At 44.5% G+C, this 25278-nt stretch overlaps 1 protein-coding gene across 3 annotated transcripts in view; it reads right to left on the bottom strand.

Moving 5' to 3' along the window:
• PKIA (cAMP-dependent protein kinase inhibitor alpha) overlaps window positions 1-25278 on the bottom strand; it is a 76711-nt gene that overhangs the window by 48931 nt on the left and 2502 nt on the right. For 2 of the 3 annotated variants that reach the window (XM_089517507.1, XM_089517509.1), the window contains exon 2: window positions 24827-24964. The exons of the other annotated variant lie outside the window; for it this stretch is intronic. The gene's annotated coding sequence lies outside the window, so the exon portion shown is untranslated. The remainder of the gene's footprint in view (window positions 1-24826; window positions 24965-25278) is intronic. 3 annotated transcript variants of the gene reach the window in all.

The raw sequence follows: 25278 nt of genomic DNA, 5'->3' as shown, positions 1-25278 counted from the left end.
AGATGCTTCAACTGGACAATTAAACGGGTGTCCTCTACTCTCAAACATCCTATAAACATCTACCCACAAAGGTGGATGTCTCTCTCTCTTTGTGTACTTTGTTAAAGCCTACCCTTGTTTTTGTTGTTAACCACCCTTGAGTTGACTTCAACTCATGGTGATCCTGGGGATGAGACATCTCCAAGACTCCCTGTCTTCAGCTTCTCTGCTCAGGTGTTGCAGGCCCAGGCCTGTTTCCTCCCTGATCGAGTCTAACCAAAATCTGGCATATGGTCTTCCTCTCTTTCTACTGCCCTCCAACTTTCCTAGCATCATTGCCTTTTCTAATGATTCATTTTTCCTCATGATGAGGCTGAAGGTCTTGGCTTCTGGGGATAGTTCAGACTTGATCTGTTCTAGAACCCATTTGTTTGTCTTCTTGGCAATCTACAGTACCCTCAGCACTTTTCTACAGCACCACATTTCAAATGAATTTATTTTTTTCCTATTGGCTTTTTATTTATTTTTACTGTCTAGCTATCATATCTGTACATGGTGATGGGGAATACCACGGTGTGGACTATCCTAACCTTGCTATTCAGAGTTACTGTATGTCTTTATCCTTTATTATCTTGTTGAGTTCATTTATAGCTGCTCTATCCAGTCCTAGTCTTTTTCTGATTTCTTGACTGCAGTTTCCGTTCTGATCAATATTTGAGTCAAGGCATGGGTACTCTTTGACTATTTAAATTTTCTCGTTGCCTAGGATGAATTGTTGTAGATATTCCGTGTTCATTATTTTTGCTTTTTAATGTTCATCATTAATCCAACCATGGCACTTTCCTCCTTGACTTTCTTCAGTAATGGTTCTAGGTTTTTATTTGCTCCTGCAAGCAGTAGTTATCGTCTGCATATCTTAGGTTGTTAATGTTCTTTCCACCAATCTTCACTCCTCCTGCCTCTGAGTCCAAGCCTAACCTATGTATAATATTTTCTGCATACAGGTTGATTAAATAGGGTGAAATAGTCTGCCCTCCATATCCGCAGACTTGCCATCAATTTTTGGCTTTGGCCTCATCTCTGCCCATATCTGGTAGGTTTTTTTTTTTTTTGGGGGGGGGGGTGAAACCTGGACACAAGGAAACGTGGCTAGGACAACACTTAAAAATTCTGATTTGGAGTGACATCAATATAGTGAGGGTGACTGACACAGTAACATGTAAGGTAGGTAAGGTGTGAACTTGTAAATATATGATTCGCCCCTTTTCACTTGCTGCCCCTCCCTCCTGGAACATTCTTCACCCACAAGCAAGAGCCATCACTTCTTTAACCAGCTTCAAAATGGAGTTGAAAACCATCCTGTTCAGAGAAGCCTTCCCAGGCATTGCATAATTGTCACTTACTATTTGATGTTCTTTTGGTGCCTGTTTATCAAACCATTTCCTGTATTGCTATGTACTGTATATGCATTATCCTACTTGAGAGTATGTATTTTCCCTGGAAAATGATGAACCATCCATTATGAAGCCAAGGCCTCCCTCCAGTCCATCTGCCTTGGTCCAGGCCTCGGAGGTAGAGAGGAACTGCTGGACCTCTTACCCTTTCCCTCCACCACTCCCTTCTCCTCTGTGTCATGTCTTTTTAGATTGTAAGCCCGAGGACAGGGATCCGTCTAACTAAAAAGATTGCATGTACAGCGCTGTGTAAATTTACAGCGCTTAATAAATAAAGGTTAATAATAATAATGATTACATTTCTTTTTAATGCTTTAATTATATTTGTCTTTTTGTAGTACAAATGCAGTAGGTCCCCACATGGTTATTCTACAAAACATATTCATGGATAGTAGTATTGGCGATACAGCAAAATAAAACTAAATCCAACATCTATAAAAGGGTAACCTTTATTGACTAGTTGAAACACATAATTCAAGCTTTTGAAGCTCCACAGGCTTCTTCATGAGGCAAAAGATGTTAAAAAAATGCATACAGAAGAAACAAAATGTAAGAGCACTGGAGTCACAGGCCCACATTTTGTAACAGAGAAGCAAAACATTTATACAAAATGTAGGCCTGTGACTCCCAGACCTGTTGCTTTTTTATCCTCCTGTATGATTTTTTAAACATCTTTTGCCCAATGAAGAAGTCTGTGAACACATAAAGCTTGTTTTTGTTTGTTTTGCCCATTTTGGTTGGCCAATAAAGAGTCATTGAGTTCATATAAATCATCCTAGATTATGGTTAATATGATTCAGTTGATAATTAACTCCACTTCATTTTGCAACTCATTTTATCCCAAGATGCTATTCCATGTTATATATTTAACAACAGCTCATAGTTACTGTTATTGTGTACCTTCAAGTTGTTTATGACTTATGGTGACCCTATCACAGGGTTTTCTGTGGCTAAGAGTGTATGACTTGCCCAAGGTCACCCAGTGGGTTTCCATGGCTAAGTGGGGAATCAAACCCTGATCTCCAGAGCTATAGTCCAATACACAAACCACTACATCAAACTGGATCCTAAAATATATTCCTGGGTGGCTCTTTGAATTATTCTCCTTTCCCCACTTTCCTGAATGTCTACATATTTTGTTTATTTAGTTTTATTTTCTGCTGAGCAAAACACATTGCTCCAGTCCTCCTCCTATTTATCTTTGTGAAGAATGCTGTAAGTAGGTGCTGATGTTGACACAGCACTTGTGCAGTCAATGGAGCTGTTTGTGTTTGGTGGAGAAAACCAAGTAATGTAAAAGAGAAGGGGGGAGGGAGCTCCACTGGAGATCACTTAATGAAAATTACAGTACAGTCTCATGCATGTGTTCTCTGAAGTTCAGCAGGCATCAGAAGGTTTCAAACCAGGATTCACCTACACAGGAGTGAGACCCAAAGAACTAAATTCAATTCTTGATCCTGAGTAAACATGCATAAAACTGTATTGACTGGTTTGGGAGAAATAAGAGGTCAGTGCCCTGGTGATTAGAATCCATACCAATAATTACATGTTGGACTGGACTATAATCTATGAGGAGTGGTGACTGGGAGGCAACACAAGAAGCAAAAGAAGGGGAAGATTATTACATTTGATCTTAGCCAAAAAATGGAGATGAAATTAAGATTTCAGATTAGTATTCATAAAATAAACATGAACTTGCTTCTACAAGCTCTGGAACGATCTGCTGGATGAGATCTGTCAGATTACCACCTTGGAAGCCTTTAAGAAGGCTATTAAAATGGATCTCTTCCAGCAGGCCTTTCCAGACTAGATCAGATCTACTGACTTGCCTCCCCCCTACTTTCACCTTTAAGCTATCGTTGTGGCACTGGAAGTGTCATTGATATCATCGCTTCCAATCTCCCTCGCCTCCTCTAGAAGATGATTCATTTCCCGCCCAAATCTGCCTGAAACTTTTTTGTTTTGTTTTTTACTTTATTGGTCTTGGATATTTTTTTTTTTAAAAATCCTGTTTAATTTCTTTTTAGGGTTTGATTAATGATTTTATGTTGGGGGGAGGGTTGGGGTTTTTAATTGTATTTAAAAATTGTATGTGATTTTATCTTGATATTCCTGTAAGCCACTTTGATTCTTTTGAGAAAAAGTGGACTATAAATAAATACCATTATTATTATTACAGATTCCTTGGTCACCTCTTCTTCAGGCTAAGCAAATGGTGTCCCTTCAGATGTTACTGGAATGCAATCTTCAGCACCTCTCCACCATTGGCCTGAGCTGTTTGAAGTTACAATCCAAAAAAATCTGGAAGTTCAGTTTGCTCAACCTAGGGTTGCCATAAATGAGGAGCTCCGAACCGGGACAAATGTAGGACAAGGCTTAAAAATGTAGGACCTTTTTTTTAAAGGTCCTACATTTTAAAACCTTGTCCTCCACCTCCTTCCTGGCTTGGGAGGAAGCCTCGGCCTCCTCTCAGGCCGGGAAGGATGCAAGGGTTGCTCCTCATCGCGGCGATCACCGCGGTGGGAAGCAGCCTCCTCCCGGCCCCCACTCCCTTTCCCGGCCTCTGTGGCGGCCCAAGCCTCCATAGAGGCCGGGAAGGAGGGAGGAGAGCGCCCGCGATCGCCGCGATCGCCGCGATCGCGGGCGACCCCCTCTCCCTTTCCCGGCCTCTGTGGAGGCTTGGGCCTCCATAGAGGCCGGGAAGGAGGGAGGAGAGCGCCCGCGATCGCCGCGATCGCGGGCGACCCCCTCTCCCTTTCCCGGCCTCTGTGGAGGCTTGGGCCTCCATAGAGGCCGGGAAGGAGGGAGGAGAGCGCCCGCGATCGCCGCGATCGCGGGCGGCCCCCTCTCCCTTTCCCGGCCTCTGTGGAGGCCCAAGCCTCCATAGGGGCCGGGAAGGAGGGAGGAGAGCGCCCGCGATCGCGGCGATCGCGGGCGGCCCCCTCTCCCTTTCCCGGCCTCTGTGGAGGCTTGGGCCTCCATAGAGGCCGGGAAGGAGGGAGGAGAGCGCCCGCGATCGCCGCGATCGCGGGCGACCCCCTCTCCCTTTCCCGGCCTCTGTGGAGGCTTGGGCCTCCATAGAGGCCGGGAAGGAGGGAGGAGAGCGCCCGCGATCGCGGCGATCGCGGGCGACCCCCTCTCCCTTTCCCGGCCTCTGTGGAGGCTTGGGCCTCCATAGAGGCCGGGAAGGAGGGAGGAGAGCGCCCGCGATCGCCGCGATCGCGGGCGACCCCCTCTCCCTTTCCCGGCCTCTGTGGAGGCTTGGGCCTCCATAGAGGCCGGGAAGGAGGGAGGAGAGCGCCCGCGATCGCCGCGATCGCGGGCGGCCCCCTCTCCCTTTCCCGGCCTCTGTGGAGGCCCAAGCCTCCATAGGGGCCGGGAAGGAGGGAGGAGAGCGCCCGCGATCGCGGCGATCGCGGGCGGCCCCCTCTCCCTTTCCCGGCCTCTGTGGAGGCTTGGGCCTCCATAGAGGCCGGGAAGGAGGGAGGAGAGCGCCCGCGATCGCCGCGATCGCGGGCGGCCCCCTCTCCCTTTCCCGGCCTCTGTGGAGGCCCAAGCCTCCATAGGGGCCGGGAAGGAGGGAGGAGAGCGCCCGCGATCGCGGCGATCGTGGGCGGCCCCCCTCTCCCTTTCCCGGCCTCTGTGGAGGCTTGGGCCTCCATAGAGGCCGGGAAGGAGGGAGGAGAGCGCCCGCGATCGCCGCGATCGCGGGCGACCCCCTCTCCCTTTCCCGGCCTCTGTGGAGGCTTGGGCCTCCATAGAGGCCGGGAAGGAGGGAGGAGAGCGCCCGCGATCGCCGCGATCGCCGCGATCGCGGGCGACCCCCTCTCCCTTTCCCGGCCTCTGTGGAGGCTTGGGCCTCCATAGAGGCCGGGAAGGAGGGAGGAGAGCGCCCGCGATCGCCGCGATCGCGGGCGACCCCCTCTCCCTTTCCCGGCCTCTGTGGAGGCTTGGGCCTCCATAGAGGCCGGGAAGGAGGGAGGAGAGCGCCCGCGATCGCCGCGATCGCCGCAATCGCGGGCGACCCCCTCTCCCTTTCCCGGCCTCTGTGGAGGCTTGGGCCTCCATAGAGGCCGGGAAGGAGGGAGGAGAGCGCCCGCGATCGCCGCGATCGCCGCGATCGCGGGCGGCCCCCTCTCCCTTTCCCGGCCTCTGTGGAGGCTTGGGCCTCCATAGAGGCCGGGAAGGAGGGAGGAGAGCGCCCGCGATCGCCGCGATCGCGGGCGACCCCCTCTCCCTTTCCCGGCCTCTGTGGAGGCTTGGGCCTCCATAGAGGCCGGGAAGGAGGGAGGAGAGCGCCCGCGATCGCCGCGATCGCGGGCGGCCCCCTCTCCCTTTCCCGGCCTCTGTGGAGGCCCAAGCCTCCATAGAGGCCGGGAAGGAGGGCCAGGGCCGCCTGTCATCGCGGCGATCGCCGCGGTGGCAAACGGCCTCCCCCTCCTTCCTGGCCTGGGAGGAAGCCTCGGCCTGCTCCCAGGCCGGGAAGGAGGCGGAGGCCGCCTCTCATCGCGGTGATTGCCGCGGTGGCAAGCGGCCTCCTCCTCCTCTCGGTCTGGGAGCAAGCCTCGGCCGGCTCCCAGGCCGGGAAGGAGGCGGAGGCCGCCCCTCATCGCGGTGATCGCCGCGGTGGGAAGCGGCCGCCTCCTCCTCCTTCTCCCTGGCCTCGCTGGGGCCCGGGAGGGAGCGTCTCCGCGGCTGGAGCTCCAACCGCGGAGAACCCTCCCAGGCCTCAGCAAGGCCTTGGAGCCGCCGCCGCGGCGGAGGTGGCCGCGGTGGGCGGGGCCGTCCCGGTTTGGGCGCCAACCCGGACCGGGACCGGGATGTCACCGCCCAAACCGGGATTGTCCCGCCGGGGGGCGGGATATGGCAACCCTAGCTCAACCTTGCTTTAAAGTCCAGGGCTAGTATGGAAGTCTAGCTGGAAACCATTGTCATCTGTCAATTATGTATGCCTCAGTTAATCATGATTGTAGAATTTTTGGAGTTTACTGCTACAAGCAGTGACTATCACCTTTGCTTTCTATACTTTTTGACGATGAGTGCACCAATTTAATGGAGGATGTGATTATCAATAGCTGCTAATCATACATGGATGCATGGATAAATACATCTCCAAATATCCTAACAGTGGAAGAAACTATTCCTTTTGTGCCACCCTGAAAGGTTTCCCAAAGCCTCTGATTTCACAATACGGGAAACAGGACAAAGAATTAAATGGAGCTCTTTTGCTTGCTGTGAAATGTGATTATAGAAATAAACATATGATGATGCATGTATGTGTGTGATACTATTTTATTTACTACTAAGTAACTGTTACAACTGTATTCATTAGTTTTGATAAACTGCTTTTAAAATGCATTTGTTGTTGTTATTGCTGTGTGCCTAGAAGTTATGTCCGACTTACAGTAACCCTAGTTATCATGGGATTTGCCAAGATTTGTTCAGAGAAAGTTTGTCATTGCCTTCCCTTGAGGATAAGAGCATGTGACTTGAGCTGGGAATTAAACCCTGGTCTCCAGAGTTGTAGTCCAACACTCAAACCACTATGTTACACTGACTCTCATGGAAATGCATAATAATTAATTAAAAGTAGTGGTAATTTTTGTGTGGAGGTTATGAAACCCTCACATTTAAAACTTTATGAAGTCCTCCAGTTTCTCACATGTGTGAGTCCTCCAGCAGTTGTAACCAGGTAATCCCTTTTCCATTTCATCTATTTAATGTAGCTGTAGGTCCACAAACATAAATTCAAGATGTATGTACACCTGTTGCCATGATAATAATAGTTGCAGAGTTGGAATGTGCCACTAACCCCTTGCAATGTATACATTACTGATACATTACTTGGCAAGAGATAGCTACCCAATCTTTGCTTAAATAACTCTAAAGGAGAGGCCACTACCCTCTAAGGCAGTCTATTCCAATGTCAAACAGTATTTTATTATTAATGATCTTGCTCACTTTTTATATACATACTTATAGACCACTGTAGTTTTTGAGATGATCCGAATGCATTATATCAATAACCATTACAACATTCTTGTAAGCCACAGCTAATCAACATAGTGGTCCATGGACCAGTGCTGGATGGTTCCTGAGCCACTGGCTGCTAGTCTCTGGCAAGTTTCCAGGAAAGAAGGAAACAGCTGTAGGTAATGGGCACAAATATGGGGCACCTTCAGTTTCCTATTACTACTTATAAATTCCATTAATCATTCCTGATTACATATTTATCAATTTTATTATCTTCTCCCTGCATATGCAGTTTACAAATCAATATACTGTGTGTAGGCTCTCACATACTTGTTACTGATGACCATGAGAAAAACATTCACAGCTCAAAATGCCACATTTGCCTAGCACTGTATTTTGCAACTGGTATCTTTTATTATGGTTACCTGAATTTCCAATGAAAAAGAAAAGAAGGATTATTTATTGCCAGACATTTTTCAGTTTTCCATCCCATATCAGTGCATCTCACCAAAGTAGAGGGAACTGTAGACAGATGTGTGCCTTCTCCACCTACTATCTAGGTGCTAAGTTTTCACAGACATCTTCAAAACCCCTGCACTCTCTTAGGATTATTTTTCTTTACACCAAATTTGGGCTTAATAAATAGACAACTATCTTCTAATAGCCCATCAAATGAAGGATCTTCCAACACACGGTCAACTTGTCAGCAAGAGAAAAAGGCACTCTCTCTGGATCCCACAGCAACAGATTAATGGACTTTGACACCCAAAGTTCAGGTCAAATCATTTAAAGGCCACTCATGATCCATGGTTTATATCACATCATGAGTACACTGCAAATTCTTAATCTGCTGCCCTTTCTAATTGGCCACATTTACATCTCAGCACATGTAGGCAAGGCAGAGAGAAAGAACTACCTCCTGGTTCTAACCCTGTGTCTCCATGCCCACCCCAAACTTTAACAACAACAACAGAATGAGGAAATGAAAAGCCTGATCATATTTGCCTGGTCAGGTAAAAAACAGAAAGATTCTGTGTAGGCAGATGATTGATGACCAATACAGAAAAGCAGAGGATGAAGGGCACAACCACTTCCCAGCATATATTAATGGAGCAGACTGATGTTTCATTTCAACATTAACATAGACAGACGTGCAGTGGTAGCTGAAGGCTTATGCTGCTATCTTCTAATTCTAATTAATGCTACTTTCTTTCCATGCAAAATGAGTTTGTCTTTGTCCTCCCACAGATACCTCCTTATTTTTCTCCTCCTCATTGTGTGAAGTAGCTTCATATCCATATCTTCTGTAATTGCCTCCCACACTAACATCTGCTTCAAAGAGAAAACCCTACCCTCCAAGGCATGCCCAGCTTCAGGAGTATTACCAGAGAACAGAACTAGATATCAGTACCTCTAAATACATTCCTCCCTCCAGCTTTTAAAGAGGGTCCCATTTGCTTTTCTTCAAGGTCAAACTAAACACAATGCTTAGCCATGTAGTTTGGTGTCAAGTGTTTTCTTTCATAAAATGCAGAAATAATCCAGTTTGAGACCACTTTAACTGTCCTGGCTCAATGCTAAAGAATTCTGGTAACTGTAGTTTTGTGAGACATTTAGCCTTTGCTGTCAGAGAGCTCTGGTGCCACAATAAACTACAATTCTAAAGATTCCTTAGCACTGAGCAAGGGCAGTTAAAGTGGTCTCAAATAGAAGTATTTCTACAGTGTGTTTTGGAGCATAGTCCCATCACCAGGTAGTTTTATTTATTTATTGGATTTATATCCTGCCTTTCTTCCAAAATGGGATTCACAGTACTGAATTAATAGTAAAATGCCACTGTACATGCAGTTAGAGGGAGATGCCACTGCTCTGTTCCAACTAGGTTATTTGTTATTATATTCTACTGCCCTAGGTTATTACTATAGTTATGCTACAAAACCATTAGCAACTGATATGGCCCAACTCCTTGTGTTATGCCTCTAGCAGATTTCTCTGGCCCAATTTTCCTCAGTTACCTTATTCTGTAATCTGGAGGTCATAATTCTTTTTATCTCCCTTTTTCAATATATCACCATTCTATTATCTCCCACTTTTTAGTTGCTATTTAATTCTAAAATCCATCTCACACGATTGGATGCAAGTCTAAGCAGATAGACACAGAAGACAACAACAGCCATCCTGTCCTTTGCCTCTGGCTAAAAAATCTCTTAGGCTGGCTCTGATAACAAATACTGGTGGGGCCCACTTCAGATGTTAGTTCTGGGTCTAAACAATTAATGCTATAGGGTGGGGAAACACATATGAGCACACTGTTCCTTCCATCTTCATTATTGTATGTTATTCACATGAATAATAGATAAGGCTACTGTGATGCTGGCAAGCTACTCCAGCCTTTCTTCTGTACACAAAAATAGATTTCTAAAAACAAGACTCCCTTTCTACACATGAGCAATCTCCTCTTTCAGAAGTTCAGAAAATTCAGCTGTTTCAAAGAGCAGGAACCACATTATTAATAAAGGCTGGTTACAGGGAGCACACTGGAACCTTGTTACAATTCTGGGACAATCCGAAGTGCTAGTTATGACCTATAAATCTCTATATGGATTAGGTCCAGACTACTGAAAGGACTTCATCTTCCTGCTTCAGCTCTTATGAAATTCAAGGGAAGAAGTTCTCCAAATCTTACTACTGTACATTCAGGGCACATTTGATGGGAATGTGGTATAGGACCTTCCCCATGGATCCTGGAACTCCTTCTTAGTGATGTTAGTCTGACTCTTTCTTGGCTAAGTTTCTATTCCAGACTTTTCTATTCCAGCAGTAAAGGGCTTTCTATTTTAATGTGCTAGGCTATTTTTATTCCACACTTTTCATATTTTAAACAGTTTTAATTCTACAGACAGTTTAATACTACTTTAATTGTTTAATTTTTTAAGCTACTTGTCATTTTAATTGTACTTTTTATTAATAAGCCGCCCTGTGTCCCAGGTTTGGGGGATCACAGAATGTAAAGAAAGTGACTGAATGAATCAATGTACAACTTCATCTCTTCGCTTGTTGGAAGAAATGGAGAAGCTGAAAAATGGAGGCAGAGTGGATGGTAAATGCTACCAACAACATTTAGGGAGGATGGAAGATCTACATAGTCCATCTGTCCCCAGGAACATCTCTCTTGACAGGATCCCAGTTCAGGAAACCTTCAATTCTGTGACACTAGTAGCAGTAGGGGCCCATATCCACTGAGGGCCCAGGAGCATTTATTCCACTTACACAACTGACCATTCAGTCTTCTCTTTCCAGATACTAATAGTAACATGTAGCAGTATTCCAGCTTTCTCTGGAATCCAGGAAAGTGAGAAATAAAAATTGATTGCAGTGTGGACTCAGGTAGAAGGAGAGTAGAACATCTTTTATGATCATCTGTAACTATCAACTGAAGTTAGGGTTGCCATAGTGCCGGACCTCGAAACCGGGAAAAATGTAGGACAAAATTTTCAAATGTAGGACACACAAAAAGTGTGTCCTACATTTGAAAATTCAGTCCTACATTTTACCGCGATCGCAGCGGAGGCCAAGCGGCAAGGGAAAGCCTCCACTTAAGGAGGCTTTCCCTCCCCGCCTGGGCCCCGCCACGATCGGAGGCCAGGATCGGGGCCTCGCCTCGTTCCTGGGACCCTCAGGGACCATGAAGGATGGGAGGAGGCCGGCGGCGATCGCCGCGGCCTCTCCTCCTTCCTGGCCCCGGCTGGGGCCATGAAGGAGGGGACGAGGCCGGCGGCGATCGCCGCGGCCTCTCCTCCTTCCTGGCCCCGGCTGGGACCATGAAGGAGGGGAGGAGGCCGGCGGCGATCGCCGCGGCCTCTCCTCCTTCCTGGCCCCGGCTGGGACCATGAAGGAGGGGAGGAGGCCGGCGACGATCGCCGCGGCCTCTCCTCCTTCCTGGCCCCGGCTGGGACCATGAAGGAGGGGAGGAGGCCGGCGGCGATCGCCCCGGCCTCGCCCCAGGCCTCAGGAAGGCCTTGGAGCCGCCGCGGCAGCGGAGGTAGCCGCGGTGGGCGGGGCCGTCCCGGTTTGGGCGCCAAACCGGACCGGGACCGGGATGGCACCGCCCAAACCGGGATTGTCCCGCCGGGGGGCGGGATATGGCAACCCTAACTGAAGTGGTACATTCCTAGTTGACAGAATGAATTAATTCTCACAATCAGGATGTAATGACACAATGCTATGTTCACAGACAATAGCCAAATTTGCAGTGACTAACCAGGTTCAGTGAACAAAGGAAGCACATTCTCCATCAGCTTTTCACTGCCAATTCCATTCTGTTTTCTAGTCCAACGTGACTATTACTGCACTTGACAGTGTAAGATGTGCTATCACACTTGTGTGCACTGGCTTTATAAACCTTCACTTGTCATTCACTTAAGCCTACATACTCTCCTTATATAAGAAAATGAATGAAAACACAATGCATATCAACTTTCTTGTTATTCCATCTCTGGCTGCAGAATAAATATAAGTAGTATATATCATGTGATTGTATAGATCATGAGAAACTATGGATCAGTGAAATGGGCATGCCACAACATCTGATATTCCTGATGCATTACTTGTATTCAGGACAAGAAGCTAGACTATGGAGAAAGAGAATGGAAAAGCGGACAGGCAAGGCTGCATTCTATCGCCCTATTTAATTTGTATGCTGAAAACATTATATGAGAAGCAGGATTGGATGCAGAGGATGGAAGCATGAAAATTGGATGAAGGAAAGCCAACAATCTAAGATATGCAGATGACACCATAATAGGAGCAGAAAATATCAGAGATATGGAAAGGTTATTGAAGAAGGTCAAGGCAAAAAGTATAAAGGCAGGTTTACAGCTGAACATCAAGAAAACAAAAATTATGACCACAAAGGTCATAATGATGAAGAGATACAAACAGTCCAAGATTTTCCATACTTGGGCCCAGTCATTCACAGCAGAAACTGCAGTCAAGAAATTGGAAGAAGCCTAGGACTTGAAAGGGCAGCTATGAAGGAAATAGACAAGTTCCTGAAGTGTAAAGATATATAATTAAATATTAATGTTAAGATATTCCAGGCCATCATATTTACAATTTCTATGTACAGCTGTAAGATCTGGACACTTAAAAAAGGCGATGGGGGGGGGGGGCAACTCATTTGAGATGTGGAGCTGGAGAAGAGTTCTGAGAATCCCGTGGACTGCTAAAAAGACCAATGGATGGACCCTAGAGAAAATCAGGCCCAAAGTCTCCCTGGAAGCCAAGATGACTAAACTGAGGTTGTCATCTTTTGGCCCTATAATGAGAAAACGTTTTTCACTATAAAAAACTACAATGCTTGGTAAAATGGAGGACAATAGAAACAGAGGATGACCACATTCCAGATGGAGAGATTCAATCAGAGAAGCCATGACCATGAATCTGCAGGAGCTGAGCAGGGAAGTTGAGGACAGGGTGACCTGGAGGTATCTCATACATAGGTTCACCATGGGTTGAGGTTAACTCCAAGGCTGTTAACATATACTCCAGTATAATGGACCTGGGGGCTGCTGAAGCCCCAAGACCTCTTGATTAGCAGAACCATTACGTTATCTGATGCCACTACTACCCTTTGGATTCCCCTGTCCTCTCTTAATTTAGCTGCAATTCCCAGAGTAACTGGAGATAAAAGGAATTTCCCCACAATCAGCATATTACTATGATCTACCACATTTCTGCCATAATCCAACGTATCCTATATGTGGCTTTTCTCCCCCTCGAAAGACCTGCTCCTGGTGGAGATGAAAACTGCTACAATTTTATTTATTTATAATTATAAATCAACATAGCTTTTAACATTTTTGGAATCGCAGGGGCAGGGGTTGCTATAGACTGTCCTGATGAGAACCTATAATTCTAAAATTTACCAAGGTACAAATGACTGTCATATTCAAAATTAAATAATTTCAAGAAATGACCATAATGATTATGTGAAGAAGTGGATTTAATAAACTTGATGTATTACCAAAGAACGATACCTTATAAGAGCAAAGCAATTTGTCTTAAATGCTATTACCATACCATACCATAAAACCTTTATTAGGCATCACAAAAAACAAACAAACAAACAAAAAACATCATACAAAATTTAAAATTTTAACTAAAATTATTAACATAGTTATTTTAAAATTCTATCCTTCTAACATGTAATTCTGTGCACTACAGTTATTCAGTTTATGCCAGATTTTTGTTGCCTCCATTAGAAAATTTGCCATCAATCGTGTAATCTGCTCATTACAATCCTCCAATAAGTGCACTAAAGTTATATCCATTACATAATAGTTCATTTCCATTAGTTTCCTTATCAGTTTCTTTCTGGGTTGTTGATATAATGGACAAAGAAAAACAATATGTTGGAGGGTATCTGGGGCTGCCTCACATATACAAAGACGATTAGCAAATGGAATTTTCATATATCTCCCCTTAGTAACACCTGACGGATGGATGTTCAGCCTTGCAAAAAGGAAGGCTTTCCTCGCAGCCTGAAGAGACAGTGATTGAAAATACTTTGGTATCACACCACAACTGGGGGGAATGCCAAACACAAAAGGGGAGCAAACTCTGGGAGAGGTAGAGTAAATTTCTTTATGTTCCCATCTCAGAAAACAATCTTTAATTGTCTTAAAGCACTCATGCTCCGTCAGTAAGAGTAGGGAGTCCAAATTTAAACCCTTTAATTTTAGGTTATCTTCAAAGGTTTTTGACCAATTAGTATAATAGTTATCGGATAAAAGAAACCAGGTTAAACTAGATCTATTTGGTCTATAATGGATTTTAAGCCAATACTTATACGCCATCAACCAGGCAGAGGTCTCGAGTGTATCCAAACCAAGCTCGTCATATAGCGTTAAATAATGCACACATGGTGGAATAGATAACAATTTCCTGCAAAACCGAGATTGTAAGTTTTCAACCTCCTTATTAAAAGCTGTTACCCATACAGATGTAATATATAGTATTTGGGGCCTAATTTTGGTTTTATATATTTTCAAGGCTGCAAGGACATCTTGGTTTCCCTTTTTATAGTAAAAGGATTGTAGTGTTGCCAAAGCTCTTTTCCCAGAATGAACAACCTTTTCCCTCTGCTTTACCCAAAGACCATTGTAATGGAATAGAACACCCAGATATGTATACATTTTTACCTGTTCTATAGATTGATTTTTCACCATCCATTTCCTTGGAGTGAAACCTTTTGAAAATACCAAGACTTTTGATTTGTTGACATTAATCTGTAGGTGGAACCTAACACAATATTCACTAAATCTATTCAGGGCTCTCTTTAAGCCCACCTGAGTCCGCAACAATAATACAGTGTCATCAGCATATTGTAACACTAGAAGTGGGCGATTTCCTAACATAGGAGGATGGGTGTCAACCGATGACATGAAATTTGGAAGATCTGCTACAAATAAATTAAATAAATGAGGAGCTAGGACGCAACCTTGTCTTACGCCTATTCCTGAATAGATTGGGTCAGTTAAATGGCCACTTTCAGTAAATTTTACCCTACAGCGATTTTTAGTATGAATTTGGCTCAACAAGAACAAAAGTCTTGAATCTATGCTTAAACTATCCAATTTACTCCAAAGTGTAGGTCGATGAATAAGATCAAATGCCGCTTTTAGGTCGATGAACGCAGCATATAATTTCCCTTTAGGACGGGAAATATATTTATTAATGAGAAATGAAATTACAGTAATATGATCTGTGGTAGACATGTGACCTCTAAAACCCGCTTGTTCAGGTCCCAGGATGGCTTGAGTAGTCATCCAGCTTTGCAGTTTCATTGCCAGATAGCTGTCATATAGTTTACCCACAATAGAAAGCAGGCTTATCGGGCGGTAATTTGCTGGATCTTGCTTATCGCCTTTTTTAAAGATAGGAATAATTATCGAATCTTTCCAGCTTGTTGGAATCACCCCCGTGTTGTTTACCAGGGTGAATAGATTTGCCAAAGCTTTGGACCATAATTCTGGGCAATGTTTCAAAACCTCTGCCGTGATAGTATCATAACCTGGCGATTTAGCAGATTTTAGTTTAAGAATTAATTGATATACTTCATCTGGTAGAACAGGACTCCAAATAATAGAGGGGTTTACAATTTCTACAATATTATCAGTTAATTGAGTTTGCATCTTGTTTGTAAAATACGATGCCCATATTTGGGGCGAAATACTAGGACTAAATAAATTTGAGTTGTTATTCAAATGCCTCCTTACTGCTAGCCAGAATGTTTTGGTATCATTTGATTTCAGATCTCTGTCTAGATCGGCCCAATTTTGTTGATAAAAAGCTTTCTTTTTATCTTCGATGTACTTATAAAATTCTACCCGGGCCTTTAGGTAAGGTCTGAAATTTTCCTCGGAATTGTCTAAAGCAGATTGGAATATCTGTCTAAGGTGCCTTTTCCTTATAAGGCTACTTTTATCGAACCACGAGCACCTCCCTCTAGTTGGATTTATATAAGTAGCTGTTTTGTTACTCACAATAGATATTACTTTCCCATAATTTACCAGTGCATTGTCTATTGAGGTACTATTAGCTAGATCATTTATTACCGTTAGGGCACAAGCTTCCTTATATATTTCGCTGACTGCCTCTATTGTTCGAGAGTTCCAATAAATTCGTTTTAATCTTTCATAACTAACAAACGTTTCAGAATTTATGGAAGATGGAGTAGCTAATTTGGGTAATACCATAGAGACTACTAGTGGCATATGATCACTTTCTATTCTATGGCAAACCTCAAAGGCTGTAATTAAATTCATCAAGACTGGACTAGATAATACATAGTCAATAGAGCTTCTCCCTCCTGTAGCTATAAAGGTGAAACCATTTGTGTTTGGGAAATACTCCGAACCATTTAAAATAAGTAAATTATGGGTGATACAGAAATTGGCCAGCAATATCCCATTTTTGTTAGTGACTAGGTCCAAACCAACTCGGGGGAGGTTCAGTGGAAAAGGAGGCGTATTAACATCAAGCATACACTGCTCACAAAGATGGTCATTTGAGGGGCCAATTCTAGCATTAAAGTCCCCCATCAATAAGCACCCTATAGGATCAGGTTTGTTAGTAAATTCATCAATATAATTAGATAGGTGGTCCCAGTGAATTGAACTTGCTAAATTATTGTTAATTGCTGGTATATAAATATTAACTAATATTATTTTAACAGACTCAAATTGGAGGAGAATTGCTTGTGCAATTTCCTCACAAGGGGTTAATAATACATACTTAAGGCCACTAGTTATTTTTATCATAATAGCTAATCCTCCCTTGTATCGTCCCCTTGTCCCAGATCTTACTGCCGGGACACACAAAGATGTATACCCGTATAGGCAAATGTCATAAGGACTCCATGTCTCCTGTAAACAAACAATGTCAAACTTATTGATATATTCAGTAAAATCTACATCGCCACTTTTCCTTCCCCACCCCGCAATATTCCATGAAAGTAGCGTAAAACTTGGGGAACTCCTTAGAGGCCCCTCCGGCAGTCACTGGGAAGGGTCTGGCACAATTGATGATGTAATTTGGTCATTTAACTGGATACAGCCATTCCAGTTAGGATTATACAAATCTCCTGTCAATGATACTGCTTGAGAAGTCACTTCTAGAGTGGTCTGAGTTGTCTTTTGAGATTTGGCTGTTAAATCTTCGGGGATTGATGTAACCGTTGATTGATTTATAAGAGGGGGGCCCGAAAGTCCCTGTGTAGCCTTTTCTTCAGTTTTTTTAAGATCAAGGTTGTCTTTCTGGAGAAACTTATCAAGAGGTTTGTCCATGGATTTATCGATGTGTGGGCTAAGGGAGATGAGTTCACTTAAATCTTTGGCCCAAATTTGATGACGGGATTCCACTTTTTCCACCACTTCAAAGTCTATTAGGAACTTTTCTTTGGATGCTTGGGGGACGTTAGGTGATGAGGGTGTGTCAATATAGTTCATAGGTTGTACTTTATTCCCATGGTTGGATTGACAATCGTCATTACTTGGGATGATTGTATCAGAAGAAAGGGACGCTTCTGCTACGTACTGACTGTTGGTTACCAATTCAATTGCTTGACACATTTTAGACCATTCCTCTTTAAGTATATTGAGTTCATTGATATTATTTTGTTTATCCTTCGATACACTTCCAGAACTATCAGGAGTAATTCCTTCAGATTTCCTTTCCTTAAGGGATATAAGAGGATTTAGCACTCTATTGGTATATACCCTCACACAGTGTATGTCATAGTTTTTTATCAATGAGGACTTTTTAGCCAATAGTGTACTGGGAGCAGCCAGGGAATTAAAGGACAATATTAGTCGTGAATAATGTCCTACACTTGGTAGGAAATAAAAAGATTTTAACATAACCTTCCTAGATTCCCAACCCAATAGCTTGCTTAAGGAGTTCTTGATGTTATACAAATTGGACCATCTACCCTTATTGATTGAGTTATATCCTATAGCTAGCATCACCTGAGAAGACTGAATTGTTAGAGCTGAGGAAAATTCTGTGGGGTTTGGATACTCATAAAGAGGTATAGAATGTAGATTAAGTCCATTTGAGTAGTTTGTTCTCTCCTTATTGTGAATAGTGTTTATTAAGGTCTCTAGGCCATTACTAATGGAGGCACACTTTTTTAATAAAAATTCAAAAGTTTTTGAGATTAAAAATGCTTCCTTTGCCAGGAGTTCCTTCCATGGGCATTTTGCTGATGAGTGTTCTGGGTCAGCACTATTTTTATCCTTAACCAATGATAACGGGTCCTCATCCTGCAAGGAGTCCAGAATTCCATATCTATTATGTAATTCAATGTCACTTTGAGTGTCTGGGGCACCTTGACTGCTGGAGAAGTGATAGTCTATTTTAGTTTGTTTGGAAGGTTTATTATCAAGGTCATGTGAGACCTTAGAACGGCGACGTTTCCGTAGTTTCATTTTAAAGCCTTTTATCCACGGTTAGGTAAAATAGCCACTACCCTGGGCGAAGCCCTGCCTCTGCCAGGTGTGCTGGCTCTCTGGGTGGGAGGGGGGAGACTCTGGGACCCTCCTTGCCCCAAACGCTCTCTCGCCGCCGCCGCCGCCGCCGCCGCTGCTCTCTTGGGCCTTTTAAGGGCCCTGGCGAAGCCCTGCCTCTGCCAGGTGTGCTGGCTCTCTGGGTGGGAGGGGGGAGACTCTGGGGCCCTCCTCGCCCCAAACGCTCTCTCGCCGCCGCCGCTGCTGCTGCTGCTCTCTTGGGCCTTTTAAGGGCCCTGGCGAAGCCCTGCCTCTGCCAGGTGTGCTGGCTCTCTGGGTGGGAGGGGGGAGACTCTGGGGCCCTCCTCGCCCCAAACGCTCTCTCGCCGCCGCCGCCGCCGCCGCCGCTGCTGCTGCTGCTCTCTTGGGCCTTTTAAGGGCCCTGGCGAAGCCCTGCCTCTGCCAGGTGTGCTGGCTCTCTGGGTGGGAGGGGGAGACTCTGGGGCCCTCCTCGCCCCAAACGCTCTCTCGCCGCTGCCGCTGCTGCTGCTCTCTTGGGCCTTTTAAGGGCCCTGGCGAAGCCCTGCCTCTGCCAGGTGTGCTGGCTCTCTGGGTGGGAGGGGGGAGACTCTGGGGCCCTCCTCGCCCCAAACGCTCTCTCGCCGCCGCTGCTGCTGCTGCTGCTGCTCTCTTGGGCCTTTTAAGGGCGCTGGCGAAGCCCTGCCTCTGCCAGGTGTGCTGGCTCTCTGGGTGGGAGGGGGGAGACTCTGGGGCCCTCCTCGCCCCAAACGCTCTCTCGCCGCCGCCGCCGCCGCCGCTGCTGAAATGCTATTATATTTCTGGTATTTTGTTATGCTCCCAGCTCTTTTAACACTTAATTATCTTGGCTTATCTTTCCACTTCATTTTAATTCATAAGTTTCTACATGACAGTCAGACCTCTGTATCCACGGATTCTTTATCCACAGATTTAAGTACTGGCCACCTGGCATTGGCTACAGATATCCAGGGGTAAGCATGGTAACTGGCACAAGACAAGGATTTTTGATAACACTTCCTTGCATGTACACTTCCACACAACTGACCTTCCACTCATTCAGGCTATCTATTATTCAAAATACCTGGGGTCAGAAGTGTTTTGGATTCTTTTGGATTTTGGAATATTTGCATAGACATAATGAGATATATCAGGGCAGCAGCTAAGGGGGTAGTGGCAGCAAGCCTTAGCCATCAAGTGCACATTCTTTGTGCCCCACCAACTGGGGAGTCACCTGCTGGGCACTTACATCTTGTGAATGAATGAGCAGGAGTGTGACAGTCACTTCCTTGAGGGCAGAAGTGGGAAGCTGGAGGATGTGGGGAGCCTGAAAAATGCAAACCTGGCTGCCAGAACTGACTGTCTTCTCAACTTCTGCCCTACACCATTTTATATATAAGGTCTTTAGCTTCCACCACCCGTCACATGTAATTACAGGTCATGTAATTCTACCTGTGGCATCATGTCATCACTCAAAAAGTTCAGATGGTCAATCTGTATATGTGTCCTAATCAGGCGAAAGCATATATTCTAATAGCTGCTTGCCCAAAGGCTTTCCCCTGCACAGAAATTGGTGACCTCTGGGTGTAGGCCCTACTGGCTTCAAATGGTAGGAGTTGCAGCTGCACACACTTAAAAGGAAATAAGCTTGGTCACAGCTTCACAACCCTGGTGGCGCAGTGGTTAAATGCCTGTACTGCAGCCATTCACTCAAAACCACAAGGTTGCAAGTTCAAGACCAGCAAAAGGGCCCAAGCTCGACTCAGGCTTGCATCCTTCTGAAGTCGCTAAAATGAGTACCCAGACTGTTGGGGGCAAATTAGCTTACTTGCTAATTAGCTTACTTTGCTGTTCACCGCTATGATCTTTGGAATAGCGGTATATAAAACAAACAAACAAACAAACAAATAAACAGCTTCACAAATGCAGAGACATCTGCAGGCAAGGTCAAGCAACATGCTGACAAAAGGAGTGGGGTCAAGAGTATGTACTCACTCTGTGCTATTTGCATGATTTCTCTTAACACAAGCAACACATGAAGTGTTCCCTACATGGACAAGCTATTCCAACACTACCCTAGGAAGAAAACTGGAAATACTTCACTATTTGAGGGCCACCTTTTCTGTTGTAGTAATCAGGATGCTATGCATAATACATCTACAAAATTTCAGCTTCCTAGGGTAAATTCTAGATATTTCCATCTAGAAAGGTGAAATATGGCACACACAAGCAAGACACATGAATTGTTAGTAAAATCTGAAAATATCAAGTTTTGGCACAAAAAAGTTAATATATAATATAGGTAGTATTCCAGCTCAGAACAAGCAAACTTACACAGAGAACAGAATGCTAAGATGCTCCCTCTTTACACACATAAATCAGATTTGGAATTGGAAGATAAATTATATGCAAGGATAGCAGGGACCGTGTACTTCTGTTTGCTAATGGCAAACTTCCTGGTGCTGTGGATGACAATTACATCCAGTTTTTATCATGCAATACCATAACTGACAGCATTATAAAAGGAGTACACATACACACCTTCCACAAGTAATTTTCCTTTATTTCCCTACTCCTGCTTTTTGTTTTTTTCATAAAAGTTCAATTAAATTAAAAATGCAATTGCTACACAATACATGTGCGTGGTTGTGCTAGAAGCTAACCATTTTAAAAAATCCTGCTGTGTGTGGCTGTGGGTGTATATACATACATACACCTTTATCTCTCCAGTTACTGTATCTTACTCTCAGCACAAGTTCATCTCACTGATGAGGACACAAGAATTCTTACATGCTCTGTAGCAGTTATAAACACAAGAGCTCTGTCAGAAAACTGGCAAACCAAAGTGTTGCATCTCTTTTCGCATATTCTCTTCTGAGTTTCAAATGGCCATCTTGGTGGTTGGGTAAAACTTCCAAAATTCAAGGCTCAATTATTCTAAATTCACCATCTTCAGAACACATTGTGCACTCTTCCCTCATATCCTTACCAAATGCATCCCCATCCCTGTTGGAGAATTCCTATGTTAACAACAATCTATTTTCATAAAGAAGATATTATTTGCTTTATGAAATCATTCTAATAAAGGAGGCATAGGACATACCACATTCAAGAACTTTAGTTAAATAGGTATTTAATGCTGCTGCATGTCCTCAAGCCATTTCTGACCTATGGTGACCCTAGGGCAAACCTATCACAGTGTATTGTGGGGCTGAGTGTGTGTGACTCACCCAAGGTCAGTGGGTTTCCATGGCACAGCAGTTAATCAAAACCTGGTTTCCAGAGTCTTAGGTGCATTACAGACCGCCGAGAAGCGGTGGTCTGCCGCCGCCGCCAGTTGCAGTGTCCGGGAACCGCAACAGCCAAACGGCGTGGTTCCCGGGCGCTGCCAAGAAGGAGCATGAAAATCGTGCTCCTTCTTGCGGCCCGGAAGAGATGGCACAAGGCGCTAGTTGCACACTCGCGGCATCACATCCGCGGTGCGATGTGCGGACGCACAGCATCTGCTACGTCAAAATGGTGGCGGCCGTGTGGAACGGCCGCCGCCATTTGTTACGGACTCTGTCCGTAACAGGAGTAGGGGCGTCTCTTCTAGACGCCCCTTTTTCAAACTGGGATGTCCTGAGGACGTCCAAAATGGCGGTCTGTAACCCGCCTTAGTCCAACACTCAAACCACTATGCCATACTGGCTCACAACAAAGGATTACAGCTGTCAAATATGAATTATCACCATTCAGGATCTTCTATTTTTTAAAAAGAAACACATTCTCAGTTGCCCAGAAATGGGAAATGTACACCAAGGAACACAAAACATCATGAAACCTGAAATAGGCTTCAAATTCTACTAAATCTAGAGTCCCAGAAAGTGGACTTTTATAGCATCAAGAATAAGAGAAAGGGGGAAGGACCCACTCTTTAGTACACTATTCTCCATTTTAATCAAAACCAGAAAGGTGGCTTGACTGGTACATACATGCTTATTCTTGAACAAGAGAGGATCAAGACAGCCATGATATTAGCATACATTTTATCATCTAAATTATTAAAATACATAGCAGAATTAAGAATAGCCTCCAATATGTGATTCCTTCTTTCCACAAGGGCAAATGCCTACTGTTTATTTTTTGTGATTCACTTTTAACACACAAAAAGGAAGTTTGCTCAGTATGCAGCAGACTATTGGCATAACATATTTCATATTCTGGCACAAAATGCATGTTTCATGCTGGAAGGATTTTCCATTACTAGAGGGAAGTGACAGATTACTAGACAACCACCAGTTTGTGGTTTTTAAGCCAAATGCTTCAAATACTCAAGGCCTCCAACAGGAAATATGGGAGCTTCTGCCTGGCACTTTCTCTATGGTGGCAGTACACATATTAGAATTGAATGTCTATAAACATACACCAACGGGATAGTGACAAAATCTAGCCCTTAAAACACCTCAAATTTAAAAGAAAAGGGTTGGTTACAATCAGAACAGCATGCTTCAGATACATTGACTACATTCAGCTACAATGGATCCCAACTGTTTCCTTGTGCAGTACTGCCATGGAGAAATGACTTTGAGGCAGCCCCTCTGAGCAGAATGACCAAGCATAGTTGGTTTATTTTAATTTGAAGGAATACACATTATCTCCCAAAGAATATTCCCTCCGTCAAAAAAATAAAACGAAACAAAACAAAAAACAATTAGGTCCAGAATCTGAGGTCCAAAACACACTGCAGAAATCATCCCGTTTGAGACCGCTTTAACTGCCCTGGCTTAGTCCTAGGGAATTCTGGGAACTATAGTTTTGTGAGACATTTAGCCTTCTCTATCAGAGAACTCTGGTACCACAATAAACTACAACTCCCAGGATTCCCTACCACAGAGCCAGGGCAGTTAAAGTAGTCTCAAACGGGATTATTTCTGCAGTCTGTTTTGGACCTAAAACTACCTAACTACACCACTGGTCTCAGCTCCATGTTCTTGAATGCATTTCCAAAACAGGTTTGAGAATCCATATCCATGTCCACCACCAACTACTTCCTCATGCTCCTGATACTGTTGATGTAATATTCCTTAACTATAAGTACTGTATATATATGGTCACAAGTATGGAGGGGAGCAGTGAAAATAGGATGCCTCTCATTAAGAGTAACTTTCAGACTAGAAGCAGTAAATGATGGGGGAAGGCCAGTGTGTTGTAGTGGTGTTGAGTGTTGGACTATGCCTCTGGAGACCAGGGTTCGATTCCCTGATCAGCCATGAAACCCAGTGGGTAACTCTGGGCAAGACACACACTCTCAGCCTCAGAGGATGGCAATGACAAATCTCCTCTGAGCAAATCTGGCTGAGAAAACCCGTTGATAGGTTCACCTTAGAGTTGTCACAAGTCAGAAATGACTTGAAGGCACAACAACAACAACAACAACAACAACAAGGCAAGTACAGTGGCCCCTTGGTATCCATTGGAGCTTGGTTTCAGGACCCAAATTCCATGGATACTCATGTCCCATTGAACACACTGGAATAGTAAAATAATGTCCCATGTATAAAATGGCAAAATCAAGGTTTGCTTTTTGAAATTTATATATTTTTTAAAAAATTCAAGCCTTGGACACTTGGATCCAAGGATAAAAATAATGAAGGGCTAACTGTATTGCGGTCTATGCTGTTGTTGCTGTTAACTGCTTTCATGTCAATCTTGGCCCATGGTGACCCTATGGATAAGACATCTCCAGGCCCCCGTCCTCTACTGCTCTGCCCAGCTCCTGCAAACTCATATTTGTAGTCTCTTTAATGGAGTCCATCCATCTAGCATGTGGCCTTCCTCTCTTTCTACTTTCCTCCACCTTTCCTAACATTATTGTCTTTTCCAACGATTCATGCCTTCTCATGATGTATCCACAGTATGATAGGCTAAGTTTTGTTATCTTGGCTTCTATGGATACAGTGGATCCTTGTTATACACTGGGGTTTGGTTCCAAGATCCCCCGTGTATAACAAAATCCATGTATGCTCAAGTCCCATTAAATATAATGACACAGCAAAATGGTGTCCCTAATAAAAAATGGAACATCAAGGTAAATTTATACTTTTTTGGAACATTTTCAAACCGTGTATGCTTAAATCCGTGTATAAAAAATCCGTGTATAAGAAGGGCTGACTGTATTTCTGGCTTGATCTGCTCTAGGACCCATTTGTTTGTCCTTTTGGTTGTCCATGAAATCTTCCATACTCTTCTCCAGCACCAGATCTCAAATGAGTTGATTTTCCTCCTATCTTCTTTCTTGACTGTCCAGCTCTTACATCCACCTGTATCCAAACATAATAACTGGCATCCCCACCCAATCCCCCCTCTGCAAGCCTGCCCTTTGATTTAGCCTACCTTTAAGTGAACTGAAGTAGAGCAGTCACAGGTCCCATATTTTAAGCGTCCTTTAATCCAGTGGGCAGGAGCTGATTTCGGTCTTGTATTCCATCACACAGGAGCACCATGGAATCCCTTCAAGTGTACCACAAGGATCTGGGGATGGCGAATGCAACCAGGGAAAGAAATAACAACAAAAAACCCAGCCACCGTCAGTGCCTTTGCTCTGGATCCGCAGCTTGCTTTCTCTCAAGCAGAAGACCTGCAGCCCACCCTCCCTGCACTCTGGGCTATTTTTAGGAAGCCGAGAAAACAACCGCTGCCCTCTTGAGGAGGAGGAGGAGGAGGAGGAGGCGGAGGAGGCGAGGAGACACTCCACGCCCTCGCAGGCAGAAGAACAAGGGAGGGCAGGACTGGCAGGAGGGGCTCTGCTTCTGCCCTCCTTGTATGGGTGAGTCACACTCTCTCAG

The sequence above is a fragment of the Sceloporus occidentalis genome, unplaced genomic scaffold (assembly GCF_023333645.1).
Source record: "Sceloporus occidentalis isolate IW3139 unplaced genomic scaffold, rSceOcc1.0.p SCAF_3, whole genome shotgun sequence".
Classification (NCBI taxonomy): domain Eukaryota; kingdom Metazoa; phylum Chordata; class Lepidosauria; order Squamata; family Phrynosomatidae; genus Sceloporus; species Sceloporus occidentalis.
This window is presented reverse-complemented; position numbering and strand designations above follow the sequence as displayed.